General features: G+C 29.4%; 1 protein-coding gene across 1 annotated transcript in view; it reads right to left on the reverse strand.

Moving 5' to 3' along the window:
- Positions 1-24,121, reverse strand: part of LOC148301435 (octopamine receptor beta-2R-like) — a 71,141-nt gene that overhangs the window by 3,391 nt on the left and 43,629 nt on the right. The gene's annotated exons all lie outside the window — the stretch shown is intronic.

The following is a 24,121-nucleotide window of genomic DNA, read 5'->3' on the forward strand; positions in this document are numbered from 1 at the left end:
TGGACATTTGCCTCAGTAACTTAACTTATTTTGGCGAAAATACCTGAGACGCTCTTTGTTTTTATTCCGGGAATATACAGAATCGTACGATTTATTGATACAAATCTCTTTGCCTGTTTACGAGTAGACGCTAAAGCATAAATGCTTTCGGAATATAAATGGCTTAATTGAGAGACCTTTGCGAATTTTAAGTTTTACTTGGACGGGCTTTCTTTGCCGCAAAATGGACAACTTTGCGCCATTTGAATGATTCTTTTTTATATCAAAGTCGTGACCGAATTACAAAAAATGTTCCTCAATAAACAAAATAATATTATATACACATAATCATATCTTTGATCTATCCCACAAGTTCCCAACCTTTTTAGGTCCAGCGCCCTCCTGCCAAAAAAAAAATTCAACCAAGAGAATGACTGTACGTCTCCACCATAGACAAAGCGGATGAATAAAATAACATTGCCATACCTAAGACAGCGTCGGCATAGATTGTTTCACATTCCTATACACAGGACCAACCTGCCGATGGTTATGCCTGTAGGAAGAGCTACCGCTATGTTGAACAATATCACATTGGATATTGATCTGTTCCATGTGTCCGAAGGAGTTTTCCGAAGCGGGATTCTTCTACACCTTTAAGTCTTATTGCTTACTTTTATTATAATATATACGCCTTGAATATTGTTTGTAATGTATATATTATTTTTTTATTAAATAAATTGAAAATTGAAAATTGAAAATTGAAATAACTAACTAGCTAAACATCACGCCGCTTCTCCGCAAGGGTAGGCAGAGGGAATAGAACGCCACACCACTCTGTCATGTTTGTAAGCCCTGGGATGCTCAGACTTCCATCTTTATTTGTATAAAAATGAATGTTGCGACCTTTTTAAGGCCCAATATACGATAAATCGCGCCTTAACTTTCTTAAAACCCATGTAAAATTTGACGCAATCGACTTTTTTTGCTTACAAAACAGTTTTTGTATTGAAGACATAAGTTTTTCCTCGAAATAAATTTATAATAATGAAAAAAAAGAGTTGTTGAAAGGTAATGAATGAGTTTCAAAAAAATGTGATTTTTTTCAAAATATATTCTTAAAAAAATCAAATTTCAATAAACATATAAACAAAAAAAAACATCGTGCGCAGACCGGTTTTTCGCGCAGCCGTTACGCAAAACGAATCACCCAAATCGCGAGTTACCCCTTGATGTTTGTTTTGTGATAAAACCACTGGATTGTGATAAAATAAAACGGTAATGGTCCATGGTCTTTGGTGCGAAGTACGAAGACTACCCACCTGGGTACCAAGTTCCTCGAATTACGCTCCGAATAAAATTTGGGTTGCTAAAATTGATAATTATTCAAATAACGGTCATAAAATAAAGTATATACTTCCTTCGGGGAGAGTGCCCTACAAGACTGTTCGAAATATTAAAGAATATGTTTATTCAATAGCCTTATTTCGCTGAAATTGTTTTTCGCAGATCAAAGTAATGAATAAATAAATATTAAAGTCTTCGTTTCTTGGAAGTTACTGACAAAATTATTACAACTCCTTAAAACTTTTACATACCTCCGCTGAATTGAAATTTGCTATTACAAAGCATTTTAAGAACGTTAAATATAAGTTGGTAGGTAGCGATCTAAATATAAACGTTAAATTTAAATTGAAAAGTAAATATTATAATCTATGTATTAATACCGAGAAAAACATGGCACGATCAGGTATGCCAAATACTTGAAAGTGGTCAGGTTAGGAGTCGTAACAATCGGCGGGTATGTATGAGGAGATGCATGAACGTGGAAGAGGCGAAGAATATTTGCAAGGACAGAGTGGTATGGCGCTCTATTCTCTCTGCCTAGCCCTGCGGGGAAGCGGCGTGATGGTTAGTTAGTTAGTTAGTTAGTTATGTATTAATGAAATTAAACAGTTACAATTTATCAATCTTTAATAATCTATAATCTATAGATATATTCCAACAAAGTGGTATTTGTGAAATTTCGTGTGAAGATTGCGATTTAAAATATATAGGCCAAACCGCGAGAAATGTAAAAATTAGAATTAAGGAACATCGTAGCGGTCTTGTTAGTAATTATTTTTCGGAATTTGCAAATCACATTATAGATACAAATCACTCATTCCACTCTCATAAACTAAGATTATTACAGTAATTAAAATGTAACTTTGTATTAAAATCGCTATAAATATTTTATTATAACGTAATTATAATATCTACATATTTTTTTTGGTATACGTACCTTTATATTTTTTTGTTAAGTGGAAAAAATATATATACTAGTTAAAATGTATTTTTTTCAAAACACAATAAATATTTATTTATAACTTAAGTATTAATCGGTCTTGATAAAGAAGCGGTTAGCTTCGAAATTGGTAGAAGTTATAATTAAGAATGAAAAATAAAGAAGGATGATAAAAGTCTTTAAGACGACAATGTTATCCTTTATTTTTAATGGTTTGAGCTGTGTTGAAAATATTAGGCATTTTCTATGCATTGCTTTATTTGCAGATGAATACTAAAAATACATACACAAATATTGACCCCTTTAGTCAGAGTCGCACCCTTATGTCGCGTCAGGTAGACACACAGTCGAGGGTACCGACGCACGAAGCCTCGCAGATTGGAAGAGGGATATAATCCCTTGAAGCCTCCGGATGTTCCCAGGTGGCAAATTAAATTCGGATATCCGCCTTCTAAGGGAATTACGCGGAATCACGTGACTCCTTCGCTTTATTTGTAGTAGAAAACAAATTTTGTAGAAATATTTCTGCACGAATGACATTGCAGAACTCAATGTCAGCGGGTGAGAGATTTATGCATTACATTCTGAGAATCTGTTGGCGTAAATTGATGACTTGGTGAACTGAATTCTACTTCAAAAACGGATTCAATTTGTTGAATTTTATACGAATCGTTTTTTTTCTGTTTTACTTTTTCCTACTTAATAAGTTACAAGAGGGATGTTTTAAAAAAAAAATATATATTGAACAATTAATTAAATAAAACTAAGATGAAGAAGAATATGGAAGTCTGGGCATTTACGGGACTGACGACCGTCATAGGCTGGTTTAAGTGATCACTTTACACACGTGTAACATTCACCGATTCTTCCCATTATTGACAACCACACTACTCAAATTCTTAGAAGTTCAATATATATGAACCAATTTGGAAACATTTTTCTTGAATCACTAGAGCTTCACCAGATTCATCTATTGGTGCGATGACAAGAAGCTTTTTATTAAGCAGAAACTCTTTTATTAAATGCTCAGACTTCCATATTCTTCTTCATCTTTGATGAGATGTCAAAAAATAATATGAAAAATACTCCTATAATTGGAGATAATCCAGATTTGTGAACAAGTATTTGGACACACTCAAAATGTTGTAAAACCAATAGTGTAATCTTGCGTCATTTAAGTAGCTAGTAACGTCTTTCATGAAGGTGTTCCTATAATAATAATAACATCAAGTACCTACACGCTACACTAAAATAACATATCATCATTAATAAAAAAGAGTTTAATCTAGGAACGTCAATCAAAATAATTAGTAAAATCACGTTAATATGCTCACAGCATGTAAAGAAATGCTCAAATAATTTTTTCAAAAATAAACAAATGGTGGGATCATTAAAAATAATTAAAATCTATAAAAATATCGATTCAGGGATATTAAAGGAATACTATTTTAATTAATAAACTATTAGCATCATTTCAAAATACTACTACCCTCATTAAAAAGAACTTCTAAGATCATTTAAATGTACTACTAGCGTCATTAAAAAAAGCTTCCAATGCTAACCTCATCATTTGAATTCGTCATCAAAAAGTAATTATAGCGTCATTAAAAAGAATTTAAATGGTTTGAAAGAATTACTAGCGTCTTTAAAAAGAACTTCAAGGTCATTTTAAAGTACTTCGAGTGTCATTAAAGAACATCTCAGGTCAATAAAAAGAACTTCTTAGATCTTTAAAATGTGCTACTAGCGTCATTAAAAATAATTTCTAAGGTCATTTAAGGTTCTATGTACTAGCGTAATCAAAAAGAACTCCTGCGGTCATTGAAATGTACTAATAGAGTCATTAAAATAAACTTTTGAGGTCATTTAAACTACCACTCGTATCATTAAAAATACTATTTGTAGGTTTAAAACTATTATAAAACCGAGGAAAATGTATGAAATATTTATTGCTTTATTTTCTGCTTAAATGGCGTTACTCCCACAATAATTTAGCACCGTCAGACGTCTTAGTCAAGTAAATGACTTTGCGTATTTTCATGTGATTTAAATTTCTTTGAAAATATAATACAATACCATTTATTTGGAGTTCTGATTTAAAATGTGCTACTAGCGTCATTAAAAAGAATTTCTAAGGTCATTTAAAGTTCTATGTACTAGCGTAATCAAATCTGCGGTCATTAAAATGTACTATTAGAGTGATTAAAATTAACTTTTGAGGTCATTTAAAGCACCACTCGTATAATTTAAAATACTATTTGTATGTTTAAAACTATTATAAAACCGCGGAAAATTAAAGAATATTTATCGCTTTATTTTCTGCTTAAATGGCGTTGCTCTTACAATAATTTAGCACCGTCAGACGTCTTAATGAAGTAAATGACTTTACGTACTTTCATATGATTTAAATTTTTTTGAAAATCTAATACAATACCATTTATTTGGAGTTCTGATTCCAGATTGGGAATTTATGGGTTGCGATCGGTTTTCATTTATTTTTTGTTCGCGATGTGTAAAGAAAAATATGTAACCACTGATTGGTGTAAATAAATATTATAAAACTCATTTTCCCTTACATCTGGGACCATTATCATCCATGTTCTTTGAAATATGAACTGAGTTGAATTTAAATAACTCACGAGAGATTACTTTTTCTGATTTACGAATGTTATTTTCTACACTAAGTCTTTACTTATCAACAAAATAATAAAAATGTTTTTGTTTATCTTTATCAACAAAAATATTTAAAGATTTAAACTAAAGGTGTCTTAATAGAGACGAGGCATATTTTTAATACAAAGGAATATGAAAGTCTGAGCAATTCCTGAGCTGGTTTAAATAGTTTCTTCATAAACTGTGAGATTTTAAATATCCTGCCAATTTTGAAATTATTTTTATAAAGCTGTATATATTCAATGTTGTAACAATCGTTCTTGTAGCTGAGTTGGAAGTGACAGACAGTGCTGCCATCCATTGAATGTTATTGAAAACTTTAGTGAAGTTAATTACTTTCTCTACTCACTCAGTACACATAATTACGTGGTTTCCTCCCAGCAATGAGCAAATGCTGACGAAATCCTAACACAGATTTAAATAAAACATTTTTTTAGTTGAAAGAAACAAAAGTCCACTTAATGATCCATAAACCTTGTACATAATAAGCAAGGTAAATAATAAATGAATTTCCCATCTAAAAAAAAGTTTAGGAGTTTCTTGAATGTTTTTCGCAGATACTTTGTGGCACATTTTATAAACTTTATAAAATTAAACAACTTTGTTTTAGCCACTTTTTTATTACTAGTACACTTTAACCTACCGGTTTTGACAAGAACCTTGTCATCATCATCAGTATTTGAATCTTTTTAATGTTTTAGAATTTAATAAACCATGATGATGACAAGGTTCTTGTCGAAACCGGTAGGTTAAAGTGTACCAACAATAAAAAAGTGGTTTAAACAAAGTTGTTTAATTTTATAAAGTCTAGGAGTTGGTCATTTTAGGGACCAAGCCTTCGTTGTACCGGGTTTTGAAACATAAATTTACCGTGAATTCGTGTTCTATCATCGTGACTGCAAATACATATATTCCCCAGGGAACACCTATATCGTAACACCTATAACACTGATGCGTAATTTATTGTTATTATACCATTTAGACAACTTTATGGTGCAAATGAAGGATAAATCAGATCCAGCTTATTCCCTTATCATATGCCTGAATTCTCTGAACATTATAGAAATTTGACAGTATTTTCATTGAATTATCGTCGTAGAACCCATGTAGGTAAAACAAATTATACAAATGCAATACGATTTATTTGTACATTAAAAGCATTGTTTTATTTGTTTTATAGTAAAATTACACTCTCTTTATCATTCATCGTTCACAGATGTAATACCACTTAAAAACATTGCTTCATGACTGTTGGTTTCATGAAGTAGTATTTATTTTTTAAACGTAAAGTTATTGGTAAAGACTTACCCATAATAAATAATCAATTGAATTTATCTTCAAGTCCACATTTGAAGATTTTTTTATGTTCTTTCATTCTGTTTTAAATAATATTTTTTATTTATTGTTTCGGCATTCGATTGATTTGTAAATGTAAACAATTGTTTTTTAACATTTATAAAAGTATGTATGTAAGTAGCTTTCGAAACCTGGTAATGAAGTAGTGTTTTTAAGTGGAATTATACAAAGTAAAAGATAAATGATAAGGGAAATGTTATAAAAGGATTCTTTAAAAAAATTAAAAGAAATAATAAACAAAACATTTGTTTTACAATACTTATTTTGTGTTTTATCATTATGTCGTTCAGTTAAATTGAATTTGGTCCATGTCATATTTCATCGAGTCATTATTTGTTGCAAAACAAGTGTTAAAAATATGAAAATGTCCAGATAACTGATAACAAAGAAAAGATAAGGGTGGTGTCGAGTTTTATCATTCAACCCCATGTAACTCGATATGCAATAAAATATCGCTCGACCACAAAGCGCGGGTGGAGACGGGGGGATGATATTGTAAGGGTGTTTTAACTTTTAACAAACTTTAAAAGGTTGTTAACGCATATAAACATAAAAATTTTCAAGATAAATATCCTCTGAACTGAGTAACTTTCAAGCTATATTTAAAGTAAAGTTTTCCAAACTTTTAAGCTTCGTAGACCACTTGCCTGATTGAAAATTAATTTTCCTACAATTTTTTAGTTCAAATCGACGGCCCCTACGTAAAGTACTCTATCTGTTACTTTACAGGAGAGAGCTTAGAAGATTTTTTTACGTATATTTTTTTATTAATTCAATGTTTTATCTGAAATTCTAATCTCGATTATACATTAAAAAAACACGATAAAATGATTTAAAACTTTATGCTTTGTAAAAATTAAGTTGTTAGCGTTTTAAGAGTTCAGTTCATTTAGAAAATTCGATGTAGATAGCGTCTTATACGCCTGATAACTAGGCGTAATTTATTTGAATTTTTTGTTTCTTTTTATTTGTATATAACGGTCAGTTGATAACATACACCAAATATCTCAAAATTGACAAAAATGTAATTAGAACACTTAACGTAGGGCGAAATGCTTAACTACAAATCTGGATTATTTCCAATTGATGTCATTTTTTGACATAATTCTTTGATGAAGAAGAATATGGAAGTCATTTACAGGGGTTACGACCATCATAGGTTTGGTTAAGTGATCACTTTACACACGTGTAAGATTAAAAAGTTCCACACATGATTAACAACCACACTTGTCAATTTTTTGGAGCTTCTAGATATATTGATCAAACACAGTATGTGCGAGTTCACAATAGCCATATAATATATATTGGTGGAGATATGTACATATGTAGTAGTGGAAATAATCCAGATTTGTGAACTAGTATTTGGACATACTCAAAATACAGTGGAAACCTTCATGAAATGTACCTATAATATATCTTAAATATTTTTAATAATTAAGTTTATAAAAAATATTAGGTTGTCTAGCTTGTGTGTTAGCTTAGAGTGTCAGTAATAAAGACTCTAAGAGGCAAGAGTCTTCGAGATAGAATAAGAAACGCCAGGATCAGGGAAATATGCGAGATCGAAGATGTCGTTAGGTGGGGAAGACAACGAAGAATACAATGGGATGCGCATATGAAGAGAATGGTACCATCCAGACTCCCCCACGTCGCACTGTACGGCCAACCGTATGATAGACGACTCCCGGGAAGACCACCAAGATATGGGTCGATAGCTGGGAATCGACATCGCAGGAGGCTAATCCCTCTTAAAAACAGGCCACAAGGCCTACAACAAAATGAAGAAGAAAAAATCATTTATTTAAGTTTTTTTTAAGTTTTAGGTAATTTACGCCAGAATAATTTTAAACATGTCGAACACATTCTATAAAAATGTATTATGTAACACGGAGAATAAGTTAAGGTTTTGAATCAACTAATACAGAGCGATTTGTTTGATTTTATATTTAAATTAAATGAATTTATTTCTTCCATTTAGAAATAAATCGAAAGAAGTCAACCGATTTCGGATAAGTCATTGAGTTTATACAATTTGCACATGAAATGAAACATTCATGTCTATTGAAAGACAGAAAATACATTTTCTTAGAATCAAAATCCTTTCACTGAAAAATGTGTTTCAATTTTCAATATTAAAATGTATTTAAAAGAACCTTTGTATTGATTGAGTGAAATAGGAAACAAATCACACATGAATTGGCAGTGATACATTTGAAAATGCTTTAAAAATGTACTATACTAACATATCTATGTAAAAAAAAATACTATTTTTTTACCGATTGCTTTTAGCACAACGTTGTATTTATAAAGGTGCGTGTGTTTTAATTTTTATATGTGTTTATATATAAATCAGTTTTAATGTTTTTATTGACATCTCAACATAGATGAAGAAGAATATGGAAGTCTGGGTATTTGCCAGGCCCATTACCATCATAAGCTGGTTAATCTTTATCGAGAGATATCAAAAAAATGTACAATTAACTGCTATGTGAAGAAAACTCAAATTTATGAACAGGTATTTAGACAGACACAGATGTTGTAAATAAAATGTAAATGTTCCTTTGCTAAAAATCTTAAATTTTTCAATTAAGTCACAAGTAAAAACACCTCTGATAGCTAAAAACATACAAAAACACGTATTTTATTCCGCGATGGCAGCGCCATCTGTTGAACGTAACAGAAACTTGCGCAATACAAGACATAGCTCACTTCAGGTGGCGTTTAGTCAAAAGTTGCAGTAGGTTTGATAAAAAAATATATAAAATTCTTAAGTTTGGAATAAACTAATGTTGTCAATTGGATGAGATAGGTATCTTGGCGTAGTTGCTTAGACGCTCGATCGCGAAACTGGCATCGTGGGTTTGATTCCCACAATTGCATAATAAATTTAGGAAATATAAAATATTTATTTGCAATTGGTCCGGGTGTTTGAATTTATTTTTTACATTAATCTTACCTATCCTTAATATATTACCGGCATACCAGCCACTACAATAGTTTTTGTGTTTTTCCTTTGAAAACTAAAAAAAAATTTATGTGTTTATCTTTTGAACCATTATTATAGTATAATTGATTTTTTTGTGATTTTTGTGGGTTGTTAATTATGAAAAAAAATACAATATTAACACCTTCAAAATTCATAAAAATTTCAGGACAACATATTATGAAAATAAAATAAAGAGTAAGTTTAGAAAATTTTGTAACAAGTATAATTTTTGAGAGACACCCTCATTTATGTCCTTAATCAACGATATTGTTTTATATTACAAAGTTTTCAAAATAACACAAGTTCTCGTTAATAAACCTCCGTCTGAGTTGTTTTGTGTCTGAAAGTTTCTTTTAAAATTTAAAGAGGAAGACCCGACACGGAGAGGAATGAAGTTTAATAGAAATGCAAATAAGGCTGTATCCTTATATCACCCTTCTAGAACAAGAGAAACCAAACTCCGAAATCGTAGATAGTTAGTTGACCTCGCCTAAGGGTTTGTGAATGACGTCTTTATCGTTTAAGAGTAACAAAGTGAAAGTTTCCATTATTTATTGATTCGCCATTAACTTTGTGGAATGATATGATTATTTTATTAAAATTAAACATTTGAATATTTATTTATTTATTGAACGGCTGAAGCCTTTAAAGTAATACATATAAAATATATACAGTATCTAACACAAAAATAAAAAATACATTAATGAAAACACTAATAGAGAAACAAAAAGCCTTGTAACAAATAGTCTTATAACATAAAATCACAATGAAAAAAATAAAATAACAAGCAGTAAGCACTAGCAAATACACATCTCCTTCAAACACTATCGGTGAGCAGTAAGAGAGAGTGAAACACAACGTTTAATTTTATCCATTATAACATGGAGAAGAAATGCTGAGAAAGTACAATCATAAAGTATAATATACCACTTTAATGAGTTTTATTTATATTTACGACTAGTTTCGAAAACGACAGATGTTTTCATCTTCTGGTACAAATTAAAACTAACGAAATAAAATGTTTTTAGGTGTATAAGTATATAGGTTAAAAAATATAGGGAGGGGGGTTAAGGAACAAGATTTTTTGTAAAAGGAAACATTGATAATAATGGTGACGTATTTCGAAACAGTATATACTTAATTAATGTTTTATCTGAATTTAATATTATTTGTATTATTTAAATTTATTTGTATGTTACTCATTAAAGTGGTATATTCAAGTGTTTAATTTTAATAATAAAAAAGTGAAAGTTTAATTCGTTCTATTATGAATTTCTCGATTCTACAACATTTTGAGTGTGTCGAAATAATTATTAACACTCAAAATATTGTTAATAAATTAACTGGTCAAATTATAAGCTAAAATAATAAAGAGAAAAGAATAATTCTGGCGTTTCTCGTGTATGTGATTATAATCCAGGATTTGGACCTCACATACAGATGAAAGAGTTTCTGCTCAATAAAAAGTTTTTTTCATCTCAGCAATAGATGTCTTTAGTGAAAATCTAGTGATTTAAGCACCATGTTTTGAAATTTAACCATTTACATATATAGAAGTTCCAAGAATTTGAGTAGTGTGGTTATCAATCGTGGGTAGAACTAGTGAATGTTACACGTGTGTTAAGTAATCGCATAATCCAGTCTATGACGGTCGTAAGCCCTGTAAATGCCCAGACTTTTATATTTTTCTTCATCTGTTGAGATGTCAAAAATATTTGTCTTATTTACATTAATAAATTCAAAAGTGGTCTTATACAAATGTTTTGTTTTTATTTTTAAATTAATTCTTTTTCATTTTGACGTGCTTATCTTCTACTTGAAATACTCATTCCTTTCAAGAACGTCATAAAACAAAGAACTTGATTTCCAGAGGAACGTTTTTAAAGTTAAAAAATATAATAAAATGTATTAAAAATAAATATCAAACCACTTATTGATACAGATATTTTTAGGTAAAACATGAATGTTTTTTGTCCATTTGAAAAATATTTAGTAAGTATATTTAAAAAAAAACAATTAAACAAAATCTTTTCATAAAAATGCAAAAACAACACTTTCTACCCTGTAGCGGGTAAATTTTAAGTTAAAAACATGCCTCTTTTGCTGGGATATAGTACATTTTCTGGGCATTTCGAAAACATGCACTAATGAAAATTTTTGATTAATGACGTTCTTGAAAGGAGTGAGCGATATAATAACTATTTTTATAATACGCAGGTGGGTACAAATTGCATTTTAAATTTTGTCAATTTAGTGATGTGGAATATTGCTCTTTAGTCAATTTATAGAATAAGTCGCGAAATGACGTCTTACTTGACCTTTAATTGTCTTTCTTTTTATCGATTTAGAGTTTCATGAATATAAAATGTGGTAATTATTTGTTCCTCATATTGTGATGAATTGTATTTATTTTATTTTTATTTTATTTATTATTTTATTTTAAACTTCATGTACAGAAAATAAAAAGTACATTGGCGGGCTTATTGCTAAAAAGCAATATCTTCCAACCGACCAAAGACGGACTAGTGATATTGATCAAAACGTTTGATACCATATATAGCCGTTTGCAATCAGTGGGCAGATAGTACTTGAACATTTAAAAAAACATAAATTACAAATTGACATTTAAAAAGAAACATAAATTAACAAAAGACGATAATGAGGAGGGCAAAGGAAGAAGGGAGAATAGGGAAGGAGGTAGAGGGAGGAGGTTTGATCGACAGTTAGGATTCTAATGACAGATAGTAATGTCTCAGACGTTTTTAAAAGTTAATACATATTATTGTCTGATGTAATAGATTTTATCAAAAAACTAAAAAACAATTAATTAACAATTAGACAAAAAAGTATTCTAGGATTCTAAAGATAAATAGGTAGAATTCGGTAGCAAGTTTAAGAAAGAGAGGAGGGGTCAGGGGAGGAGGAGATGGACAGTTAGGGTTCTAAGGTAAGATAATGATGTTTCAGGCGTTTTTTGAAGGTTAAGATAGAAGGTGCATTTTTTACATGTAGAGGTAGTTCATTCCAGAGTCTAGCCGCTTGGACAGTAAAGGAATTACTGAGGAATGCTGTGTTGTGGCAAGGAATGTTATGAAAGTATGTTACTTATTTACAAGCAGTATCTGACATCTGATTTCAAATAGCTATTTAAGATTCAAATATTGACCAGTATCACTAGTCTGTTTTTATAAGTAAAAAATATTGGTTTTAAGCAATAATTCCCGGTATGAACAAGAAATTTAATAAATAAATATATCATACAACTTTTTTTTACTACTACTCTTGTGGAAAATTGAATTATTCTATAAATATAATCGACAACGGAAGGTGTGACCATAACAAAAAAACCTTTTAAAGATGAATTATAAATGTTTCAGATAGACGAAAGAATTCAGGGGGAAGGGGTTTAAGACCCATCAGAGATTAAAACCTATCACGGACTGGCTTAAGTAAAGGGTTGACTTGGTATTTAACTCTGAAATACGAAGATACATCTTAAAATATAAGATAAAATAAGAGTAACCATAAAAGAATAAAAATAAAGATTGAATTTTGTGAATTTTCAATGAATAATTTTGCGAAATATCAAACGCTTTTCTCTGTCTAAAAACTGCATTATACTCGTAGGAGTTAGGTGACATTTATTCTCATCACACGATATTATTCTATCTTGCCTCGGCTACAAAATGGATAGCCACATAATTGAATTGAATTCATCAAAAGGTTATATCTTTTTAATAAAATTCTTGATCGATCTACGACGACATTTAATCGAATGAAAAATAAAATGGATAAAAGTTGATAGTTTTGCTATCGCTAATCCTTATAATGGATCCTTAAATTACTGTAAAATGGTTAGTATTCTTAAAAAGATATAGAAAAATTATAATAAAAAAAAATCAGGCAAGTCTTCGAGATAGAATAAGAAACGCCAAGATCAGGGAAATATGCGAGATCGAAGATGTCGCTAGGTGGGAAAGTCAACGAAGGAGACAATGGTATGCGCATGTGAGGAGAATGGAACCATCCTGACTCCCCCACATCACACTGCACGGCCAGCCCCATGATAGATGACTCCCGGGCAGACCACCAAAGAGTTGGGTCGATAGCTGGGAATCGACAGCACAGGAGTCTAATCCCTCTTAAAAACAGGCCACAAGGCCTACAACAAGATGAAGAAGAAGAAAATTATTTATTTTAGAGTATTTTTTAAGTTTAAGGTAATTAACGCCAGAATCATTTTTAACATGTCAAACACATTCTATAAAAAATATTATGTAACACGGAGAATAAGATGAAGAAGAAGAAGAAGAAGAAAAAAATTGTATTCGTAATTATTCAATTATTTCAACTCAAAATTTTAACAAAACTTGAGCGGTTTATTTATAAAAATTGGAATCAAATTGTAATCAAACCGAAAAACAAACGGGGTTCGCAATATTGACCAAAGACCGTTAAATCCGATACTACTTTTATTATAAAATACTTAAGTTTCAGGTAATTTTTTGTGTCTTCCTATGTAAGCCATAAGTAAAATTAACTTAATTCAAACAACTCAGTAACTATGGTATATTGCTAACTTTGAGTTATAGAATTGTATACATTTATCCCTTTGAACGAGATAGCGAGTCTTACTGTGTAGAATTTTTCTCTCTAAAATTTCACGAAATTACATTAAATTTGGAGCTTATGTAGGAAAATGATATGCAATATTAAGATACAACATTTTGAGTGTGTCTAAATACTTGTTCACAAATCTGGATTATCAGCAATTATAGGAGTATTTTTCATACTGTTTTTACATCTCATAAAAGATGAAGAAGAATATGGAAGTCTGGGTATTTGCGGGGCTGACGACCGTCATAGGCTGGTTTAATTGATCACTTTAACCAGTTTTTGACGGTCGTCAGCCCCGCAAATGCCCAGACTTCCATTTTCTTCTTTATTTTTGATGAGATGTCAAAAAACAATGTTAAGATACTCGGATGTAAGGTAATTCTAAATGAGAGATTCAGAATATTTTTTTAAAAATATTAAAAGCTTTAACTTTGTGGTCTCACTCATTCTGAATGCGTCATTATTCATTTGTCATTTTTTACCAGTCATCCCTTCACGTAGGTTAGACTTTGGCCTTTAGTACATGTTGATCTTCAGTTCTTAGTGCATTTGATTAATATTTTGTGAATTTGGAAGCTATGGTAATGACATGTCGCTCACTTCTTTCAAGAACGTCATATATAAACAATCGACAATTTTCACTTGTGCATGTTTTCGGAATGCCCAAAAAATGTTCTGTATCCAAGAAAAAGCGGCATATTTTAAACTTAATATTTACCCGCTACAGGACAGAAAGTGTTGTTTTTGCATTTTGAAGAAAAGGAATTGTTAATTTTTTTTTATGTTTAATATTTTTCAAATGGACAAAAAACATTCAGGTTTTACCTAAAAAGATCTGTTGCAAAGTAAAAAGTTCAATAAGTGGGTTGATATTTATTTTTAATACAATGTATTATATTTTTAAACTTTAAAAACGATCTCCTGAAAAATCAAGTTTTTATTATTTATGACGTTCTTGAAAGCAGTGAGCGACAAATTATTGTTTGCATGCTGGCGAAGTGATTATCGAGATTATCTAGTACTTCTTGAAACCGGTAGACTTAAAGCTTAGTAAGTGGTTATATACTAAAATTACTTACAATTTTTCAAAAAAACTATGATAACTGAGTCGTAAAAAGTATTGTTGAAAAGTTAACGTCTGAGAGATGAACGGATATATAAAGTGTTCCTTACAGATAATATTATGAGTAGGGTTAGAATTTATGATATTTTTTCAGCAATTTAATATTTCACATGTTCTTTTGAAAAACACTACAAAAAGATAACATAAATAATCGGTAATATGTTTATTTGAAGACTATATAGCATTAAAATTAAAATACGACTGAACTTTCACAAAATGAACAACAAACAGAATGTATTATAATGATTGCTTTGCTTTTTCAGGAGGCTTCAGAATAAATGAAGAGCCTATCTTTCTGATTGATGTGAGTTATAAATGTCCGAAAAATGTTTTCATTTCGATTCTCCTGCGTATTTATTTATCGGCAAAGCCATATTTTCCACTTTACGACCCTTGGCAGTTTTTGGGGCAAATATGGCACGAAAAGGCAAAATAAGGGCTTTAGAGGAAAACATAGTATCACAGGGATAATATTTTATAATTATACTGAATGAAATAAAAGTATAATTATAAAGCTTTTTGTTCTTTTATTTTATTTGATCAGTGACCGACCGAGTTTTGTCGTAACCGATATCATAAGACTGGCGATGTCGGTAACTAGAAACTACTTAAATGCGAAAGCTTAGATGGTCAGCTGTAGTGTCCCTCTGAGACAAAATAAAATTTCACTCATTCGTGGAAGCCTGGTTATAACAGACACCAATAGTAAGGTACAGAAAAGGCTATTGAGTTGGTATAGGCACATAGGAGGCAGAGAACCTGATCATATTATGTCATCGAAAGACATCTAGAGAAAGATTAAGAATTCATAAATGTTGCAGAAACAAAACATTAAAGGCCATCCCTTGCCTTAGTGACGTTGCCCATGATAGAAAGACTTACAACCTGAGGACGAGGATACCTGACCCCTAACAGTCTACAAAGACGATAAGTTGGGATAGAGCCAGGAAGATGATATATATATATATATATATATATATATATATATATATATATATATATATATATATATATATATATATATATATATATATATATATATATATATATATATATATATATATATATATATATATATATATATATATATATATATATATATATATATATATATATATATATATATATATATATATATATATATATATATATATATATATATATATATATATATATATATATATATATTTATATTATTATTATTATTATTATTTTATTTTTTTTGAGACCTTAATATCGATGAAGAAGAATATGGAAGTTTGAGCATTAACGGGACTTACGACCGTCTTAGGCTGGTTTAAGTGATCACTTTACACACGTGTTACATTCACCAATTTTACATTCACCAATTTTACCAATGATTGACAACCACACTACTCAAATTCATGGAAGTTCTTCCATCATATATGATCCTATTTCGAAATATTGTCCTTGAATCACTGGAATTTCACTAGAGACATCTATTAGTGAGATAAAAGAAGAACTTTTTACTGAGCAGAAACTCTTTCATTTGTGTGTGAGGTACGAAATTTGGATCATAATCACATGCATGAGATACGCCATATAAATATGGTATATAAATTTGTGTTAGTAAATAAAGTTGATGTTTACGTTATTTCTTATGGGCACTTGGGGGTAGTTTGTGAAAGTTACATGTCGTAAATTGAAGCATCATCGCACTTCACGCCCTCATACCTGTACCGGGTTTTTTCTCAGGACCGCGGAGGCTGGCAAGATATATTCGTCGACGAGTTACTCTAAATGTTTTTCCATCAGAACCCTTTGAGTGCCATTAGGGCTGCGCTAAATAGAGATTTATGGAAATCGGCCACCTGAGCGGCACCACGCCACAGCCAGCCCTAACTGGGCGCTTCAGGAAGGTGAATATACAACATTTTTGGCGAAAATTAATTTCAAAATCAAGCCTTCAGTCATGAACGAATATAAAACAACGTTATATCGGATGAATCAAAACAAAAAACGCGCACCACTCGAAAACAAACCAATTAACCAACTAACCACCACGCCGCTTTCCGTAGGGGTAGGTAGAGATACTTGATACACCAATACGCTACACCAATCTTTCTACGGAAACAATCTTTGCCTCTTTGACAGTTAGTAAATTTATAACCGTGGTGCTGATGTCTTATTTCTTCTAGTTCTAGATGCAATATTGTATGAACATTCTAACAACATTAATGCAAAATGAAACTATAGTAATTGACGATCAAGATTTATCCACTATGCAAAAAAAAACCACACCCCTCGTTTTTTTCACAGAATATTTTTATAAATGAAAAATGAATAATGTCTCAATGAAAAAAAAAACTTAAAATTATTGCAAGTAAAATCTTGTGTTTTAAAATAAAATAGGGAAATGAACTTCAAATGAACCTTTATTATTGTTTTTTTACAAAGTTGTTTATGCCCTTGAGGTCGTATTTAACGAAAAATGGACTATTTAAATTATTTAAAATTATTTACAACATTTTGAGTGTGTCCAAATACTTGTTCACCAAATCTGGATTATCTCCAATTGCAGGAGTTATTTTCATATCATAATATGAAAATAACTCCTGTAATTGGAGATAGTCCAGATTTGGTGAACAAGTATTTGGACACACTCAAAATGTTGTAAATAAATTATCTGGTCAAATTATAAGCTTAAATAATAAAAATTAATATGGTATTTTCTGGCGTTTCTCATGTGTATGATTATAATCCAGGATTCGGACCTCACATACTTATATAAGAGTTTCTGCTTAGTAAAAAGCTTCTTTACATCTCACCAATAGATGTCTCTAGTGAAGTTCTAGTGATTCAAGAACAAGGTTTCTAAATTAGTTCATATATATAGAACTTCCAAGAATTTGAGTAGTGTGGTTGTCAATAATGGGTAGAATTGGTGAATGTTACACGTGTGTAAAGTGATCACTTAAACCAGACGATGACGGTCGTCAGCCCCGTAAATGCCCAGACTTCCATATTCTTCTTCATCTTTGATGAGATGTCAAAAAATAATATTTAAAATTATAGTTATTAATACATAAAAAACGTGTTTCAAATTAAAATAAACGGTTTAAATAATACCTATATATTCTTTATTGGAGATGTGTTTCAGATTTAAAAAAAAATATGTAAGTATGTATTAAAATCTGAACAGAGTTTTTTGAAGCACGCGTATTCCTATTTATTTATCCTGTGATATGATGGGCAACATAAAATTTCGCATGGAGATAATTTCGCATAACTATTTAAATTATTTAAAATTATAGTTATTTATACATCAAAAAACGTGTTTCAAATTAAAATAAATGATTTAAATAATACCTATATATTCTTTATTGGCGATGTGTTTCAGATTTTAAAAAAAAATTATGTAAGTAAGTATTAAAATCTGAACAGAGTTTTTTGAAGCACGCGTATTCCTATTTATTTATCCTGTGATATGATGGGCAACATAAAATTTCGCATGGAGGAAACAATATTTTTTATGGTGATTCGAGGGGCCTAATGGGTAGTCAAAAGAATACAAAACGGGTTTAATGTGTTTGAGCTAATTTTTTGCACTCGTTTCAATTTGAAGTACAGAATTACGTTTGGCAATGTTTTTTTTTGAAAACGTTAAACCATGGTTTATGATGATTGAAGCGTACTGATTTAAATCAATGATAATATTTTAATGGGTTGCCAGTTTGATATTAAACGTGTGAAAATTAATTAACATGAATAATATAAGGACTTAGGAGACGACCAACATTACACAAACCAATAATACAAATTTGAAAAAAAATGTATTTTGAGTCGGTATAAATTTTTGTACTCAAGGTAGTTACAATCAATATATCTCTATATCAAGAAGTTGTAAATGTGAATGTCATTGTCAAGTTTAATTTATGAAATTTACTATGAAAATTAACTAATTTGAGGTTAATTTTTGTCATAAAAATAGAGTGTAAAATCAATAATATTTATTTTCACCCTCCCATCTAGGAATCGAACCCGGCACCTCTAGAACGGTAGCTAAACACCCTTATATTTATTTAATATTACTCTGGACTGGTTCCTGAAGCGTATGAACTTTTCCATGTCAATTTCAAACTGAGAGAAATGTATAAAAAAAAACTAACTAACTAACCATCACGCCGCTTCCCCGCAGGGGTAGGCAGAGAGAATAGAGCGCCACACCACTCTGTCCTTGCAAACATTCTTCGCCTCTTCCACGTTCATGCATCTCCTCATACATACCCGCCGATTGTTACGACTCCTAACCTGACCACTTTCAAGTATTTGGCATACCTGATCGTGCCATGTTTTTCTCGGTCTTCCTCTGCTTCTTTTCCCGCTAACATTCGCCTCATAAATTTGTTTTACCGTTCTTTCCTCACTCATTCTTTCTACATGTCCAAACCATCTCAACACACCTTTCTTAATTTTATCGATAATGCTTATCTCAGCTTTGCATTCCTTCCTTATTTCACTATTCGCACATCTATCATACATCGTTTTGTTACACATTCTTCTGAGAGATCGCATTTCGACTGCATTCAGTCTACTTTCATCCTTCTTTTGCCAACTCCATGTTTCACTTCCATACATTAGAGTTGGAATCAGGAGAAATGTATTGAGCATATTAATGAAGCATTATCAAATGACTAATGATTGAGATATTAAAAATGCAAAGCGTAAAAATATAAAATTAAATTAATCATTTTACGAAAACAGTCTAAGAATATCAATTATTTAATTTACAATAAAACTCTATAAATTTTTAAACGTTTAATTTCATGTTAACCATTCCGGGAGTATGGACGTAAATGAACATCGGTGCGAATTTTTCTCAAAGGAGTATTGACGTTAATGAACGACGAAGTCCGTCTGTCAGTTAGTATGATGTAACTTGTATAGCCATGACATCTGTAGGTATTTATGTATGTAATTTTGTCATAAAATAATACCTATAGATGGTGAGTTTTATTATTTTAACATAATGACTATCTTCATAAAAAAATTTCGTGAAAAAAAAACAAGTAAAAAGAACCCACTTCCCAGAGAAAGTCGGACGTCAATTACTGTACTCCCGGAAAGGTTAATAATTTCAAAGCACGATTTCTTTGAATTTTTCAGAATTGTACTGATTGTTAATTCTCGTATCAGACGTAATTTAGATTTTTATGATTTTATTTTATAATAAATTTTTGTTAAATATTTTTTAAAATAAAAACATTTTTAAGGCATCTCGGAAATTCAAAATGATTTAGTGGTCGCGTGTTGATAATTTTATGAAAATTTACTGGGAGAGATATTTTCCAAAACCACTTATTACTCATATTTTATTTAAAATATTAGTTAATGTCTAGCGGTTTACAAAAAGGTATAATATTATTATAAATCTTTTCGAACTGAATTTAAAGGTTATAAATCTTTGTTAAGCTGTATAATTCTCACAATTTTCTCTGAGAATTTAATTAGGTTCCTTATTAAGATGTATAACAGATGTCTCAACTATTCCCAGTATTATTTGTATACGAAGATAATATAAAAGCTTAATTAATTATTTGCCTCCATAATGGAATGGTTTGTACGCTCGGCTTCCGCTCGGATTTCCACGGGGGGTGAAATAAATATTAGTGTTTTTTTCACTCTCATATTTATTCAATACTACCCTGGACTGGTACCTGAAGCCGAGGACTGATTACCTTTACTTCATGTTTTAACGATCAAGATAACTCTGCGTTTATATGATGCTGTGCCCTATGCACCATTGGGGTGCGGATAAGGGTTTGAAGAATAAATTATAGGAGTTGAAAACCTGTCTTTGGCTAGATAAAGTGTCACGTTCTGTCCATTATTGAGCATTAATTTTAACAAGACGTTAATGAAAACTAAAGGTAACAAGAAAAGTATTTATTAAGACAGAAGAGTGTGACGTTCTATCTTCTCTGCCTACTCCTGCAGAGAAACAGCGTAGTGGTATTAATAGTAGCAGAACTTACATATATATATATATATATATATATATATATATATATATATATATATATATATATATATATATATATATGTATATATATATATATATATATATATATATATATATATATAAATATATATAAATATATATATATATATATATATATATATATATATATATATATATATATATATATATATATATATATATATATATATATATATATATATATATATATATATATATATATATATATATATATATATATATATATATATATATATATAAATATATATAAATATATATATATATATTTATAAATATATATATAAATATATATATATATATATATATATATATATATATATATATATATATATATATATATATATATATATATAAATATATATATATATATATATATACATATATATATATATATAAATATATATTTATATATATATATATATATATATATATATATATATATATATATATATATATATATATATATATATACATATATATATATATATATATATATATATATATATATATATATATATATATATATATATATATATATATATATATATATATATATATATATATACATATATATTTATATATATATATATATAAATATATATTTATATATATATATATATATATATATATATATATATATATATATATATATACATATATATATATATATATATATATATATACATATATATATATATATATATTTAAATATATATATATATATATGTATATATATACTTACATATAAAAATATAAATGTATTTATGATAATAAAAATGTAACTTTGTTTTAAAATCACTATAAATAGACATGACTAGTTTCGAAAACGTTTCTTTTTATGTTTTACTAATCACCTGTCAACGAAAATAGCTAGAGTTTTCGAAACAAGTCATGTGTAATAAAATAAAATTTAATAAGTGGTATTATTAATTTATTTATTTATTCACACAAATACCCGAAGGGCTTGTTTTTTACTTGTAAAAACAAGTAAAAATTCAAGTTCCAAAAAAAGAAAGAGTTGTTATAAGTATAAGACAAGAGCATTCAGATACATAAAATAACAAGAGAGTATGATCTACATTACAAAAATTACATGAATAGTCTAACTGACAGAAAACTATAGGGTCATGCTTGTTTATAGGCCGTTATGCAAGTGTTAGTTAAAAAAATTACATGTCATTCCACAAAGTTAATCCCGAACCAATAAATAATTAAATTTATTTCCTCGTTTGTTTTTTTTCCGCACGCGTAAAAATAATTCATGAAGTAATAAGCAGGAAAGGTATGTTGTACCCTTCCCGCGCTCCCTTTCCTCCCCTAATCCACATCCGGTACATGTAACCTTCACTCTTCACTCCGACAGTCGACCAATAAATCCCCAATAACCTTCCGCTACCCCTATTAACATTTGCCCACCTTTTCCAACCCTTATTCGGCCGAATTTTTAATTGAATAATATCTAGGGAGACGCAAAGGTCAAATACTAGAATTTTTAATGAATTTACATTTTTAAAAGTTTTTTTTTGTTAAAAATATAAGTAAACCTTATCTTTGGTGATAGCAAAAATATCGTCCTAGGTGTTATAAAAACATAATAATAATCTAATATAATTTATATTTGAAGCATTAACTTTGTGATTTTCCATTTTATAATTAAAATTTTCCTTTGGTTTAAAATCACTATAAATTTATAGTGATTTTAAAACAAAGTAACATTTTAATTATATAATAATAATCATTCATGTTATTGATACAATTAATGTATTACATATAGAATTAACTTTAAATCAATTAAATTTTAACGATAATATTCCCATTTTAATTTGTACGAACCGAACGTTTTAATAAAGACGCTAAATATATGAATATATCCACCCCCAGGGAGTGGAATTCCACCCTTCCACATCAGCGGATTGCGTTCTATAGAAGAATTAATGAACGAACCTTTCTAGCGCAATCACTCATATTATGACTGGGGATGATTTGATAATCAAAGAATTCTCTCGATCAGGTCGGCCATTTTTTCGACTGGAGGGTGGAATTTATAATGTACGTATGCGAATGAGTTGCTTAATGAAATTCAGACTATTTTTACGATTCTTTTTGACCTCGAAGAAAATACATATCAGTTATATTGTGCATACCCAAATACATATTCGTACACATCCAATCGTTATTCTAGCTACTTCGATTCGGATTTAATAATTTTTAAATCCAAACATGAATTAACCCTTCACTGCATGACTTTTTTATTTTAAATAAAAAAAACTATTTTATCTTACTCTAAACATTAAAGGAAAAAAATAAAAATAAAATAAGGAAAAACTTTTTACAATGAAAATTCAAGAAAAAAGGGATGTATCAAATTTGCAACATCATGCAGTGGTTATCCTTTTGAGATATTGTATGGAACAAGTATGGAATTCAATAATCAATTCAATATAAATCAATTTCATGATGAAAATAAGTATTTTGTACATTTATTTTTTACGTTTGTGAGTACTAATTTATATGGTGATAGTTACAACAATATTTTCATATCATTTTTATACATTTATTATATAATTTTTATAAATGTCACTGGCGAAAATTTATCATTCATAAAACTAACAATCAATTAAATATTGAGTCAATCAGATGAAGTGCTCTATGCATCATTTGGTAGAAATAAGAGTTATAGTAACAAAATAAATTAAAACAATTATTTTTTAATAATTAAGTAATTTTTTCAACATGAATTTTATTTGACCAGCAACCGAGTTTCGTTGTAACCGACATCAGCAGACTAACGATATCGGTTATGACAAAACTCGGTTGCTGGTCAAATAAAATTCACTTGGAAAAAATAACTTAGTTCTTATTTTATTATATAAAACGCAGATCCACCACGAAATGTCAGTACAAAACTTAAATTATTTTTTAATATAATTTAGTTTTGAAGCACTAACTTTGTGATTTTCCATTTTATAATTAAAATGTAACTTTGTTTTAAAATCACTACAGATATTTTATTATAACTTAATCATAATGTCTACCGGTTTCCAAGCTAACCGCTTCTTCATCGAGACTGATTAATCAGTC

Source organism: Brachycentrus maculatus, unplaced genomic scaffold (genome assembly GCF_059751285.1).
Source record: "Brachycentrus maculatus isolate JH-2025_06_01 unplaced genomic scaffold, ASM5975128v1 h1tg000564l, whole genome shotgun sequence".
Taxonomy (NCBI): domain Eukaryota; kingdom Metazoa; phylum Arthropoda; class Insecta; order Trichoptera; family Brachycentridae; genus Brachycentrus; species Brachycentrus maculatus.